We start from the raw sequence: 14,949 nt of genomic DNA on the forward strand, positions 1-14,949 counted from the left end.
GGACAGAAGCTCCTACTTTGTAGGGAAGAGTAAAGTGCTTGGAGGGAGAAAGATGAGTTCCCCTAAACAAGCCACCATTTATTAAGTGCCAATTCTGCTGCAAGGATGGTGAAGCCCAAAGAGGTGAAGTATTTTCTCAAGGTCACACAGCTCTGGGGACAGAATAAGGTTCTCCAGATTCCTAATGCCAAGGCTTCGCCATTTCACACTTCTAATCACAGAAAGTCAGATTCATCCAGGGTCATCAGCATAATAGTAAAAATAATCTCCTACTCCGTCATTTAGGAGGTCTTCTCACCCATTCCTCCATCACCACCACTGCCTCCACCACCTCCATCTACATCTTTTCCACTTCCATCTATACGTCCACCACCTCCATCTATACGTCCACCACCTCCATTTATGTCCAGCTACCATATTGCCGCTTCTACCATTCCACCTACCACTTCCACCTCTACCATTTCCTCCGTTCTTATTACCACCTCCCCCACCTTTTTAGCAGGCAGCCAGCACAAACCATTTGGGTGGAGTGGCGGATGTGAACTAGAAGGTTACCCATACAGCTCTGGTCTCCAGAAGTCTTCAAGATCTTTGAGATCAAGATCTCCCCAGCTCATGACATCCCCTGATCCCAAAAAGATCATCTTGGAGTATTTTATGAAGATTGTGATAGAGATACATAAACATAAGTACACATGTCTATACAAAAACTCATTGACCACAAGTACAAATTGCTGTAATTTCTAAGCCATGCCCTAATCTTATAGCTGCAGATTTTTAGGTACCTGAAGTGTGACAAGATCCATTTAACTGGCATCTCAGCAGTCCTCAAAGCTCTAATGACCTAACAGTTGAAGATATTCAAGTGAGCTGTAGTATTGGTGCCAGCCAGTCCTGGTCACGCCAGTATGCATTCAGACCCCGGCCTCTGCAGGCTCCTGGAAGTGCTGCTAACTGACTATAAAATGGGTGGCCCTGGGGCAGGACTGGATCATCTCTAAGGTCCCTTAGACCTCTACCTCTAAGAGCCCTCTAAGACAGAATTCAAAAGGGTCTGGGATAGAAACCATGCGGGAGATAAACCAGCATTTCAAAATCCAGGCTGAAACAACACTGCCATGTAAAATCACCAAGTTAAAAATCTAAGAAGAAACTTAAAGATGTCTGCCTATGATCCTGGGCAGCTCTGTTCAGACCCTGCACCACCCTTGTCTGTCAGCCAACCAGGCATCAGTCCCTCACCCTGCAGGAGTATCCCTTCCCCCATTCTGGTCACATGGCTGGCCGCCACTGAGCCCACAAGTCAATCTCCAATGCCCCAAATACTGTTCAGCCTGGAAATCACAGAGTGTCCTTCTCACCACCCAAGAGCAACAGAACGAGTGGCTCTGGCCTCCCTGAGATTTGGATTGTGGTTTCCAACGCTTAGAGCTTGAAGGTAAGTTTGCAGCTTGGAGCTTCAGAGATAGTAGACAAAGCTATGCAGATAAGGGAAAATGTGCTTTACAGTATGAGCACAGAGTATTTAAGAGTGAGCTTTACACACACTGAGAAGGAGAAGAGCATGAAAGCTGAGTAAATCCTCCAAATGAGCATTGAATATTTGCCTTTCCTTAAAAAAAGTATAGTGTGTCATCTTGGTGCCTTGAGTTCATTGGTTTGGAACTCACACCAAATGAACAGAAATGACAAGAGACTCATTCTCTCTGACACCCTGGTGAGTTCTTTTTTGTCCTCATCTGATGCAACTGAGACTCTTTCTTCCAGGTAAATAAGTTTCTATTGTCTTTGCCAAAGTTACAAGACTGACTGAAGTATTTATGAAGTACGCAAAACCCCTGAGACTTGCCCCTTCCCCAGAAAACTATGGGAAAATAGATTATATCTGTTAATGTAACATCTCAGAATTGAAACTGACTAATGGCTAGCCTCCTTTTATTAGACATTTCTGTTGTTAGGTGTTGGATATGATACCTCATTTTGTTACTGAAAGTTTGTTTAGGGATATTTTGTTTGCTTGATTTTCTTTCCTCTCCTGGGGCATGCATGTTAGGGGTCTGCTAAGCCCAGAGGCAATGGATAAACTATCGGTTGTGAAGGTGGCCTTTCTATGGCTTCTAGCTTAGTTTTTTTAAAGCCCAGTATGACCCTATGTCATTCTTGTCAATTCAGTTCACAAAATAAACTCAGAGGAGCCCTTGGGGAGGTCCTTTTCTCAAATACTTTGGGCTATCAGAGGAGTTCACTGGATACCATGTTGGGCTAGTCCTGTGTTCTTAGATAGTATAATAAGGTCAAATGGCTTAAAAGATGGGGTGGGAGGAAAAGCTCCCAAAAGGCTGACTTTTGATGAATGTGGCACAACTTTTTTTCTGTTTTTTTTCCCAGAGATATGAATGTCTAACCTGAAGGATTTTTTTTACCATATTTTGCCCTTCTTCCCTAATAAACTATTTTGTTCTCTTTGTTTGCAGTGTCTAGTGCAAATATCTGGAACAAAGTGAATTTGTTGGACTGAATTGATGTGCCCTCGTGGAAGGGAGGTTGGGGTGGGGGTGGGGTGGGGGGAGTGTTTAAACGGCAGGTGATTCAATTACCAGGGTTTTGATGGTCAAAACACACTGTCTGCCCATAAGACTGGCTGTATCACCACCTCCTTGCTGCAGTGGACATGAAGGCTACTTGTGCAGGGGCCCTGAGTGTTCACTGGTGTGGCACTCTGGTCCTTAGCCTTACAGGCTTAAGACATTGATTTTTGTCAGTAGGGTTTGGATTCGCAGGGTTCCCAGATGTGATTTCACACTCGTGGCAGGGGCAGTAAAGTGGAATGGGGCCCTTAAGTGACTTGGGACAGAAGAGAATTTGGTCTGATCCCTCACTGTAAAGCCATGCTCATCCCCAAGACAATCTATGATCTAAAGATGGATGGGAGGATAATAGTGAGCTAGTTGGGCAGTGGAGGGGCTGGTATGGGTAAAACTGCTGTTACAAGTTCCTTCATTTGCTACATGCTGGGACTGCTGTGTTCTAACACAATTCCTTTGGCAACATATTGAGGTGGGTAGCTGTACTGGTTAATACTCTTTGGATGCAAGTAACTCAAATCAGCTGAAGCTAAGTGAAGAGAAAATGGGGTTTAGTATAAGGCCATTGGGAGGGCTTATGGTTGGCACCTAAGGCAGGGTCTGGAATCCAGAAGTGGAAGGCTTCTTCCAGACCTCCTCTATCTCTTGTTTCTTTGCTCTTCTTCCTCCGTCCCTCCCTCTCTCCCTCCGTGTCTTCCTTCCTTCCTTGGGTCCCAGAATCAGAGAATCCAGTATGACTCTTGGCTCCACCATGCCTGGCTCTGTGACTCAGGAAAAATTACTTAATTTTCTGAATCTCCATTTCCTCATCTATAACGTGGAGATCAAAATTATGCACCTCACTGAATTTTAGTCAGGATTAAATGAGATTATGAAAACAAATATTTGACAGCCAGTTAATATATATTATATGAAATTGTGGAGATAGAGCTTCTGTTTCAAAGTTTAGGTCATGATTGGGAATTTTTATGACGGGCCATGTAGCTGCCAATCAGAGCAGTAATTAATCTAAACACTTTCCATATGGTCAACACTCTGTTTGAGTTGTTTTAAATGGATGGCTTCCTTTGAAGATGAATCTGGGCAGTCTGGGTTCTTCTACTTCTGCATACTCCTGGAAGGGAGCTTCTCTCAAATTGTGAGGACGCGGGACCCAGCACAGAGGAGGTGAGGAGGGAATGGTCTCAGCTAGTGCAGAACTGGAAGTTATGCGTCTACCTGAATACGAGCTACCTTATAGCTCCATAGTTCTGTAGCCCTGGAGAGTTTTCATCTCCATTTACATCTGTATTGTCATTTTGTATTCATTTTTGCTTGGTTTCCAATCTGAAAAATCCATAGAACTTCAAATATGAAAAAACACATTTTTAAAACATGTTGGAAAACTCTTACTTCGTTTGTATTATTCAGGAACTATTGACTCCAAGTGTCAGAAACCCAACTCAAACATGAGAAAAAGTAAAGTGAATTTATCAGCTCAACACAACTGAGAAGGTCAGTCAGAATTAACTGACTCAGGGAGTTACAGTGTTATCAGAACTGTTTCTCTACTTTCTTTGGATGCATCCTTCCACAGGGCAGGTGAGTTAGTAGCCCCCCAAGCTTATAAGTTTCACAATGCCAGAACCAGAGCAAGAGCCAGAACAAGGCAGTGTTTTTGGACGGTCCAAGTGGAAATGTCCTGGGAAGAATTCTGATTGGTCCAGCTTTGGCCATGGGGTCATCTCTGAATCAATCTCTGACTGGGGACTAGGGAGTGTTTTATTGGCCAGCCTAGGTCACATGGCCTTTCCCTTTTGTGGTTGGAGGTGGTCTTTGTGAGAAAGAGGATTTGTTACTCAGCTTCTCTTTAGTCCTCATGCTATGCCTGAGGAGGTGATTTTCAAAAAATCACCAACCTATTGGAGCTAGCAGTGTGTTCTCACTAAGCTTACCAGTTCACAATGCCCAGTTTGAATGAAAAGATGTGATATTATTATGTATGTAAACCTCATGTGAAGCAAACTCCAGGTATGGTGATTCAATTTGATAGAAAATATAAATTAGGAGCTATTTCCTTAAAACCATGGTTCTCAAAGTGTGGTCCCTGGATCAGCAGCAGCAGCATCAACTGAAAGCTTGCTGGAAATGCAGATTCTCAGGCTCCACCCCGGATCTGCTGACTTAGAAACACGGTAGGGCTGAGCAATCCAGGTTTTAAGCAGCCCCACAGATGGCTGATGCTCACTTAAGTTTGAGAACCACCGTCTTAAAGTTTCTTTTTTTGTAGTTCTCCTGAATATCATGATTCAGTTTGAACAAACAGATTTAACCATGGATTTTCAGGGAATACAATTATCACATAAAGTGAGGGCACATATTACATTATTTGTTTTAAAATGTTTAAAGTAAAAATAATATATAATCATAATTTAAAAATCAAGTAACACATGTAAGAGCTTATAATAAAAAGCAAACAGAACTCCATCTCAGCTTTCTGCACACCCCACAGTTCTAATTCCCAAAGACAGTCACTTGGAATTTTCTTTTTTGGATTATAAATCTATAGTTTTATTAAGACAAAAACTTACAGTGTTGGTATGAAGCTTAACATTTAAGCAAAATTTTCACAGAAACCTAACACATGCCTAAAAATGTTTTACAATGGAGTTCTAGATGCAGGTCTAGCTGATGTCAGAACTGATGGATCTCATGATTCAAGACAGAGTTTTGGGTTTTAGTTAATTCTTAGGATTAAAAAAACTTGTTTTGTTTTAACGTGAGCCACTGCCCCAGTATGAAAATTTAATCTTCTCCTGAGACCAGGGCTTCTGAAATTATTCAGCTCTTGAAGTGATTCAGTGAACTTGTGCTGTCAGTGACTGAACCCTGCCACCAATGGTTTCAAAGTTCAAGAAACAGAGGCTCCAAGAGTTTTCCACCCTAAGAGTACCAGCCCTTGCCTTTCCCTACTCTCCCATCTCCTATACCACCCTCTGCCCTTCCCCAAATACTTCAGTCAGTGGCTTGGGTGGAGAAGCTGACATTTATAACTTCATAATTGGAAAAGAAAGGGTCTTCTTGTCAATTTCAAGAATTATCACCTCTAAGACAGAATGACCTGCCTGCGTATACACTCCAAAAAGAATTTTCCTCCTCAACCCGTTTCCATCCCACAGACGACAGCTTTGGTAACTTCTTAACTGGCTTAGTCCTTTGTTGGGAACAGCATTAAGCTCAGGCAGGGAACACGTTGGCTTCTAAGTTTCAGGTATTTACAGCTTTTAAACAGTCTCTCATAGTCCTCATTTAGGTTGCCAATGACATGTTCTGAAAGGATGAAATATTCTGGACACAGAACCAAATCATCATTAGTTGTTCTTTCCTTTGTTTCACCACTTCCCCCATCAGGCCCCAAATTTTAACAAAAATGATCCTGACCCATCTCCCTTCTTTCCCACCCCATCCCTCCTGCCCCAAATAATACACCAGTAATAGCCAAAAACTACATACATGCTACGCTGTAAAAATGCAGAGTTAACACTATTGGGAAGAAGGCTGTGGGTTGTGGAGATGCTCTTTGAAGATCTATAGTATCTTCTGCTCTCCCACATCCCATTCTGCAAGTTTTGTCCTTCATAGAAAGCCCTTTGCTTTCCTCAGCAAAGTTCAGAGTGGGTTGCCTTGAAACACTGACCCTCCTTCCCCTCCACTGGAATGGGTGTGCAAACTATACAGCATGGAACGGCTTTAAAGCACTTGGGCTGCTGTAGGGCATGGAAACTATACTGGCTCTTCAAAGGACATCTTCCCAAGCCACCTCTATGGTGTCAAGACAAGTAGAACTCTTTCTTTCCCCACTTGAAACCCACAGTCAGATGTGACAGGGGCTGGTACTCAGGAGAGTTAATTCTTGTCATCATCCTCCAAGGGGTAGGAATGCCACGTCAGCCTTTCCTCATAGAAGGATATGACGACCTGTGGGCATGTTGACATTGGCTTCCTTGGCAGGAACCAGGTCATCCTCATCAGAGTTTTTCCACTTCATCAGGAGCATGAGTTCTCCACTGGAGTCTATAGCTCCAATAATCCACTCGGGTTCCAAACCCCGAGCAAAGCCTTGTGGCTTTTCTGACTCTTCTTTCTTCTTCTTGGTTTGCTCTCCTCCCCCTTATCTTCTGAATCAAAATCAGCTTTTCGCTTGCCTCCCTCTGATTTATCTGTTTCATGTGCTGTTTTCTGTGACTGTAGGAACTCGACAATGAGGTCGGGGCAATCCAGGTTTTCTTCTGGCTCCCATGTGTTGTCCTCATCTGAGAACCTCTTCCACTTTAGGGGGTACTCCACTTTGCCCTTTACTACTCGACGGTGGAGAACTTTTTCCACCACATATTCTTCTTCCTCTTCTTCTAGCACCTCCTCCACTTTCTTCTTGTTTTGTCTTTTCCCCATGGTGCCCGCCAGCTTTCTGGTATAAAGGGTGACGCTGCTCAGAGCAGTGCCCGTGAACCCGAGAGGAATCAGTGCCGCACTACTCGTGCGTCTTGTCCGGCCGACCAGGCGAGTGGGAACCAGAAAAGCAACAATCCTGTTGACCACGGTCAAGTCCCTCACTGAGCGGCGTTCTGCAGGCGCCAGCCAACCGCCCTTCCCTCAGCCAAACAAAAGAGCCTGGCACTCTGCGCTGCTGCCACCAGCATCTGGAATTATTTTTTAAAATTGAGGTAGAGGACTTCCTTGGTGGCGCAGTGGTTAAGAATCTGCCTGCCAATGCAGGGGACATGGGTTCGAGTCCTGGTTTGAGAAGATCCCACATGCCGCAGAGCAACTAAGCCTGAGCGGCACAATTACTGAGCCTGTGCTCTGGAGCCGGCGAGCCACAACTACTGAGCCCGCGTGTCACAATTTCTAAAGCCTGCATGCCTAGAGCCCATGCTCCACAACAAGAGAAGCCACCTCAATGAGAAGCCTGAGCACCGCAATGAAGAGTAGCCCCTGCTCGCTGCAACTAGAGAAAGCCGGTGTGTAGCAACAAAGACCCAACGCAGCCAAAGATAAATAAAATAAATAAAATTTTAAAAATTGAGGTAGAGTTGATTTATAATGTTATATTAATTTCAGGTGTACCACATAGTGATTCAATAGTTCTAAAGATTATACTCCATTAAAAATTTTTTTAATAGATTTATTTATTTTGGTTTGCATTTGGTTTTGATTTGCATTTTCCTGATGCTTAGTGATATTAAGCACATCTTCACATACTTATTAGCCATCTGTATATTTTCTTTGGAAAAATATCTACTCAGATCCTCTGCTCATTCTGTAATTGGGTGGTTTGTGTTTTTGATATTGACTTGTATGAGCTCTTATATATTTTGGATATTAACTCCTTATCAGACATATCACTTGCAAATATTTTCTCCTATTCAGTAGGGGTCCTTTGTGGTTCCATACAAGTTTTAGGATTAGTTGTTCTAGTTCTGTGAAAAATGTCATGAGTATTATGATAGGGATTGCAGTAAATCTGTAGGTTGCTTTGGGTAGTATGTACATTTTAACAATATCAATTTTTCCAATCCATGAACAGGGATATCTTTCCATTTATTTGTATCATATTCAATTTCCTTCATCAATGTCTTATAGTTTTCAGAGTACAGGTCTTTCACCTCCTTGGTTAAGTTTATTCCTAGGTATTTTATTCTTTTTGATGCAATTGTAAATGGGATTTTCTTTCTTTCTCTTTCTGATATTATTAGTGTATCGAAAAACAACAGATCTGTATACTAATCTTGTATCCTTCAACTTTACTGAATTTATTTATTAGTTCTAATAGTTTTTTTGGTGGAGACTTTAGGTTTTTCTATACATAGTATCATGTCATCTGCAAATAGTGACAGTTTTACTTCTTCCCTTCCAATTTGGATGCCTTTTATTTCTTTTTCTTGCCTGATTGCTGTGGCTAGGATTTCTAATACTATGTTAAATAGAAATGGTGAGAGTGGGCATCCTTGCCTTGTTCCTCATTTTACAGGAAAAGTTTTGATTTTTCATCATTGAGTATGATATTAGCTGTGGGTTTGTCATAAATGGTTTTTATTATATTGTGATCTATTCCCTTTGTTGAGAGTTTTGTCATGAATGGGTGTTGAATTTTATCAAATGCTTTTTCTGCATCTATGGAGATGATCATGTGATTTTTATCATTCCTTTTGTTAATGTGGTGTATCACATTGATTGATTTGTGGATGTTGAGCCATTCTTATATCCATGCAATAAATCCCACTTGATCATGGTGCTGGCTAAAAGGCTCATCAATTTTGTTTATCTTTTCACAAAACCAGCTCTTGGTTTCATTGATTCTTTCTTTCTTTCTTTCTTTCTTTCTTTCTTTCTTTCTTTCTTTCTTTCTTTCTTCCTTCCTTCCTTCCTTCCTTCCTTCCTTCTTTTGGGGGTGGGTCTCTTATTTATTTTCTTTCTGATCTTTATTATTTTCTTCCTTCTTCTGACTTGGGGCTCTGTTTGTTCTTTTTCTAATCTCTTTTGATGGTAGATTAGGTTGTTTGAGATCTTTCTTGTTTCTTGAGGTATGCCTGTATCACTATAAGCTTCCCTCTTAGAACTGCTTTTGCTGCATCTCATAGATTTCAGAAAGTTGTGTTTTTTATTTTCATTTATTACAAGGTATTTTCTGATTTCCTCTTTGATTTCTCATTGATCCATTGGGTTTTTAATAGCATGCTGTTTAGTCTCCACGTGTTTGTGTTTTTTCCATTTTTCTTCCTGTAATTGATTTCTAGTTTCATACTGTTGTGGTCAGAAAAGATTCTTCATATAATTTCTCTCCTTTTATTATTTTTAATTGGAATATAATTGCTTTACAATGTTGTGTTAGTTTCTGCTCTACAATGAAATGAATCAGCTATATGTGTACATATATCCCCTCCATATTGGACCTCCCTCCCACCCACCCCATCCCACCCATCTAGGTTATCACAGGGCACCAAGCTGAGCCCCCTGTGCTATACAGCAGCTTCTTACTAGCTATCTATTTTACACATGGTGGTGTATATCTGTCAATTTAAATCTCCCAATTCATCTTATTCCCCCTTCCCCACTGTGTCCACTCGTCCATTCTCTAGGTCTGTGTCTCTATTCCTGCCCTGCAAATAGGTTCATCTGTACCATTTTTCTAGATTCCACATATATGTGTTAATATACAATATTTGTTTTTCTCTTTCTGACTTACTTCACTCTTACTTGCCTTCTTAGGTAGGTTTATTCCTAGGTATTTTATTCTTTTTGCTGCAGTGGTAAATGGGATTTCTTCCTTAGTTTCTCTTCCTGATCTTTCATTGTTAGTGTATAGGAATGCAAGAGATTTCTGTGCTTTAATCTATCCTTTTAAATTTGTTGAGACTTGTTTTGTGATCTAGTATGTGATCCATCCAGGAGAACATTTCATGTGCACTTGAAAAGAATGTGTATTCTGCTCTTTTGGGATGGAATGTCCTGTAGATATCTATTAAGTCCAACTGGTCTAATGTGTCATTTAAGGCCACTGTTTCCTTATTGATTTTCTGTCTTGATGATCTGTTCATTGATGTAATGTGTGTTAAAGTCCCTACTATTATTGTATCAGTGTCAATTTCTCCCTTTATGTCTGTTCATATTTACTTTATATATTTAGTGCTCCTATATTAGGTGCATATATTTACAAATGTTATATCCTCTGCTTGTATGGATCCCTTTATCATTATATAATGCTATTCTTTGTCTTTTATCATAGACTTTTTTTAGGGTCTACTTTGTCTGATATAAGTATTTCTACCCCAGCTCTGTTTTCATTACTGTTTGCATGGAATATCTTTTTCCATCCTCCCACTTTCAGTCTGTGTGTGTCTTTAGCTTTGAGGTGAGCCTCTTGTAGGCAGCATATAGATGGGTCTTTCTTTTTAAATCCAATCAACTACCCTACGTCTTTTTTTTTTTTCAGTACGTGGGCCTCTCACTGTTGTGGCCTCTCCTGTTGCGGAGCACAGGCTCCGGACGCGCAGGCTCAGCGGCCAAGGCTCAGGGGCCCAGCCGCTCTGTGGCATGTGGGATCTTCCTGGACCGGGGCATGAACCCGTGTCCCCTGCATCGGCAGGCGTACTCTCAACCACTGCACCACCAGGGAAGCCCTACCCTACGTCTTTTGATTGAAGTTTTTAGTCCATTGACATTTAAAGTAATTATTAATAGGTGTGTATTTATTGCCATTTTGTTACTTGTTTTCTGGTTGTTTTTGTAGTTCTTCTCCATTCTTTTCTTCTTCTTTTAGTCTTATCCCTTGTGGTTTAATGATGTTCTTTAGTGTTATGTTTATGTTCCTTTTTCTCTAGTTTTTATCTATTATAGTTTTTTTCTATTATAGGGTTTTTTTTTTTTGCGGTACGTGGGCCTCTCACTGTTGTGGCCTCTCCCGTTGTGGAGCACAGACTCCGGATACGCAGGCTCAGCAGCCATGGCTCATGGGCCCAGCCACTCCATGGCATGTGGGATCTTCCCGGACCAGGGCACGAACCCATGTCCCCTGCATCGGCAGGTGGACTCTCAACCACTGTGCCACCAGGGAAGCCCTATTATAGGTTTTTGATTTGTGGTTACCATAGGGTTCATATATGTTGACCTATAACTATATCTCCTTGTTTTAAACTGGTAATCATTTCACTTTAAACACACTCTAAAAGATCTACATTTTTCTACTCCCCCACCATGTTTTGTGTGTCATATTTTACATCTTCATGTCTATGCCTTAACTGTTTATTATGGTTATAGTTGATTTTTACAATTTTTGTCTTTTAACCTTCACAGTAGCTTATTTAAATGATTGATCCTCAGCCTTTACTGTATAGCTGCCTCAGCGTTTACTGTATAGTTGCCTTTACCAGTGGGATTTTTCCCTTTCTGTAATTTATTTCTTGTTGTAGCCTTTTCTTTTCTACTTAGAAAAGACCCTTTAACGTTTCTTTTAAGGTCAGTTTAGTATTGATGAACTCTTTTAGTTTTTGCTTGTCTGAGAAGCTCTTTATCTTTCCTTCAATTCTGAATGATAACCTTGCTGGGTAGAGTGTCCTAGGTTGTAGGGTTTTTTTCCTTTCAGAACTTAAACTATATCATGCCACTCCCTTCTGACCTGAAAAGTTTCTGCTGAAAATCAGCTGATAGCCTTCTGGGGTTTCTCTTGTATGTGACTCCTTTTTTTCTTGTGGCCTTTAGAAGTCTCTCTTTAAATTTTTGCCATTTTAATTATAATATGTCTTGGTGTGGGTCTCTTTGGGTTTATCTTCTTTGGGACTCTCTGTGGTTTCTGTACCTGGATATCTGTTTCCTTCCTCAGGTTCAGGAGGTTTTCAGCCATAATTTCATGAAACACATGTTCTACCTTTTTCTCTTTCTCTTCTTCTGGGACCCCTATAATGCGAATATTAGTATGCTTGATGCTGTTCCAGAGGTCCTTTAAACTCTTCTCATTTTTAAAAATTTGTTTTCCTTTTTGCTCCTCTGATTGGGTGATTTCCATTATTTTATCTTCCATATCACTTTTATGTATTTTACTGTATCACCTAATCTGCTATTAATTCCCTTTAGTGGCTTTTAATTTCAGTTATTGCATTCTTCAGCTCTCCCTCATTCTTTTTTATATTTTCTAGTTCTTTTTTAAATTCTCACTGTGTTCATCTATTTTTATCCCCAGTTCATTTAGCATTTTTATTCTTATTGTTTTGAACTCTTTATCAGTAAATTATTTAGCTCTGTTTCATTAGGGGTTTTTCCTGTTTTTTTTCTCTAGTCTTTCATTTGAAACATAATCTCCTGTCTTCTCATATTGTTTATCTTTCTCTGTCTTTATGAAATTAGGTGATCAGTTACTTATCCTGGCCTTGAAGGCATGTCCTTGTGTAGGAGCTCCCTGTGCAGCCTGTGTGTGCCCAGTGGTTTTGGTGGGAGAGCTGGATCTGAAGTAAGCATGGGCAGTATCTTCCCAGGGTGTGCTGGCAACCACAGCCTTTGTGGGAGGTAGGGATGGAGTTGGAGGGGCTAGAGCCAGAGTCTGGTTGAAGCCGTGGCTTATCCTATGCTCAAGCAGGAACCCTGAGGGAGTTGTTTATCCCATGTGTGGTGGCCTTCACTGAAGGCATGCCTGGGATCTGAGGGCTTGGGGCTGCACTTCTGTGCTGGTTTCATTCTTTCCCCAGTGTGCACACCTTGGTTATAGGCTGGGTTGGGGCTGGTGGGTTTGGTGCCACACCACTGGGATGGCCCTGCACCCTCTCAAGTGTGCACAGAGATGTGTGTCTCAACGATGGTGGTCTCTGCCCTGGAGCTAGCTTCACCCCTTCCAGGTGTGCAGATCCTGAGCAGATCGCTTCTCCTCCCTTCCTACCAGATTCCATGTGGATCTTTCTTTACAACTTGGTTGTAGAAGAGCTGTTTTGCTAGTCCGCAGGTCAAGTTCAGTGAGATTCACTCTATATATAGTTGCAGGGTTTTTTTTGTTTTTTGTTTTTTGGCCACACTGTGCAGCATGCAGGATCTTAGTTCCCTGACCAGGGATCGAACCTGTGCTTCCTGCAGTGGAAGCATGGAGTCTAACCACTGGACCATCAGGGAAGTCCCTATACAGTTGTAGTTTTATTTTTCCCCCCACTGAGGAAAAATTTTAATGTAATAAAGATTCTGAAGGCAGTTCATTTGTTGGTTCATAAAGTTAGTAAATTTTTTTTTGAATTTTATTTTATGTATATTTTTATACAGCAGGTTCTTATTAGTTATCCATTTTATACATAATAGTGTATATATGTAAATCCCAATCTCCTAATTCATCACACCACCACCACCCCCTGCCACTTTCCCCCCTTGGTGTCTATACGTTTGTTCTCTACATCTGTGTCTCTATTTCTTAGTTGTAGTTTTGATGTGTTCATGGGAGGAGGTGAGCCCAGTGTCTTCCTGCCTGCCATCTTGATCTCTCACTTGGAATTCTTTTAGGTTTTTTTGTTGGTTACCTACACCCCTCTAAAATAATAATAATAATGATAATAAATCTCCTGCTAGTTATCAAAGTTAGATATCAGTCACCTACAGGTGACTATTTAACTATCATACACAACACCCATCTCCTCTTCTTTATACTTCCAATGTAGATATATCATTGCTGTTTTTAGTTAAAAATCAGTGTTTATGCTCTTATGATTATGTATATACCATAATCACATTTTATTTCTTACAGTTTTAATTTTCCCTGGTGTTTCTAATTGCTTTCTTTTTCTTTGCACTTTCTTTTTTTTTTCATTTTTAAATTTTACTTATTTATTTTTTGGCTGCTTTGGGTCTTCATTGCTGTGCGCAGGCTTTCTATAGTTGCAGCGAGTGGGGGCTACTCTTTGTGCGGTGTGTGGGCTTCTCATTGTGGTGGCTTCTCTTGTTGTGGAGCACAGGCTCTAGGCATGTGGGCTTCAGTAGTTGTGGCATGTGGGCTCAGTAGTGTGGCTCGCAGGCTCTAGAGTGCAGGCTCAGTAGTTGTGGCACACAGGCTTAGTTGCTCTGTGGCATGTGGGATCTTCCCAGACCAGGGATCAAACCTGTGTCCCCTGCATTGGCAGGTGGCTTCTTAACCACTGCGCCACCAGGGAAGTTCCCCTTTGCACTTTCTGTCTTTGTCACTTCTTTAAGTTGTTCCAAGTTCTCAAGGAGTGTATTAAGTCTCTTGAATTTCATCTTTTCCTTGGTGGTTCTTTCTGAAACCTCATTTTTAGCTATTTTGAGGACTGACTGCTCCCTAGGGCTATATCACAGCTGTTGTCCAGGGACCTTCCTTCATTACCCTTCTGTTTCAACCCCTCTCTCCTGGATCCCATTGTCTTCCCCTTCTTTGTTAATGGAGGTAATATCTATTATACATACATAACTTCCTAAGAAGATATGAGAGAGAAGTGAAATTATTTTTTGCATATCCTAAACTGTCTTCTACCCTCTCTCTTGACTGGTGGTTTGGCTGAATAGAGAATGCTAGGCTGGAAACTATTCTCCCACAGAATTTTGAAGGCATTGGTCTGGCATCTTCTCTTGTCTAAGTTCCTAAAGAGCAGTCTTCTGATAGTCTGATTTTTATTCATTTATAGGTGACCTGTTCCTGTTTCCTTAAAAGTTTTTAGGATTTTTCTTTTCTTCACACTTAATATTCTAAAATTTCATACTGACATATCAAAGTGTGAGGATTTTTCTTCCCAATCATTCTTTGTGTAGAGTACTCAGTTGGCCCATTTTATTTGAGACTACTATGTCATAGTGCTGGGGAATAATCTTATTTATTTAAAAAATTAAAATTTTAATAATAAAATAT

The 14,949-nt window shown here is 41.0% G+C and overlaps 1 protein-coding gene and 1 pseudogene across 3 annotated transcripts in view; one reads left to right on the forward strand and one right to left on the reverse strand.

The window, feature by feature from the left end:
- Positions 1 to 1,298: 1,298 nt before the first annotated feature.
- SLC4A5 (solute carrier family 4 member 5) overlaps positions 1,299 to 14,949 on the forward strand; it is a 124,749-nt gene continuing 111,098 nt past the window's right edge. For all 3 annotated transcript variants that reach the window (XM_060309074.1, XM_060309076.1, XM_060309075.1), the window contains exon 1: positions 1,299 to 1,438. The gene's annotated coding sequence lies outside the window, so the exon portion shown is untranslated. The remainder of the gene's footprint in view (positions 1,439 to 14,949) is intronic.
- LOC115864126 (chromobox protein homolog 1 pseudogene) lies at positions 6,471 to 7,016 on the reverse strand (annotated as a pseudogene).

This window comes from Globicephala melas, chromosome 12, assembly GCF_963455315.2.
Source record: "Globicephala melas chromosome 12, mGloMel1.2, whole genome shotgun sequence".
NCBI classification, from domain to species: domain Eukaryota; kingdom Metazoa; phylum Chordata; class Mammalia; order Artiodactyla; family Delphinidae; genus Globicephala; species Globicephala melas.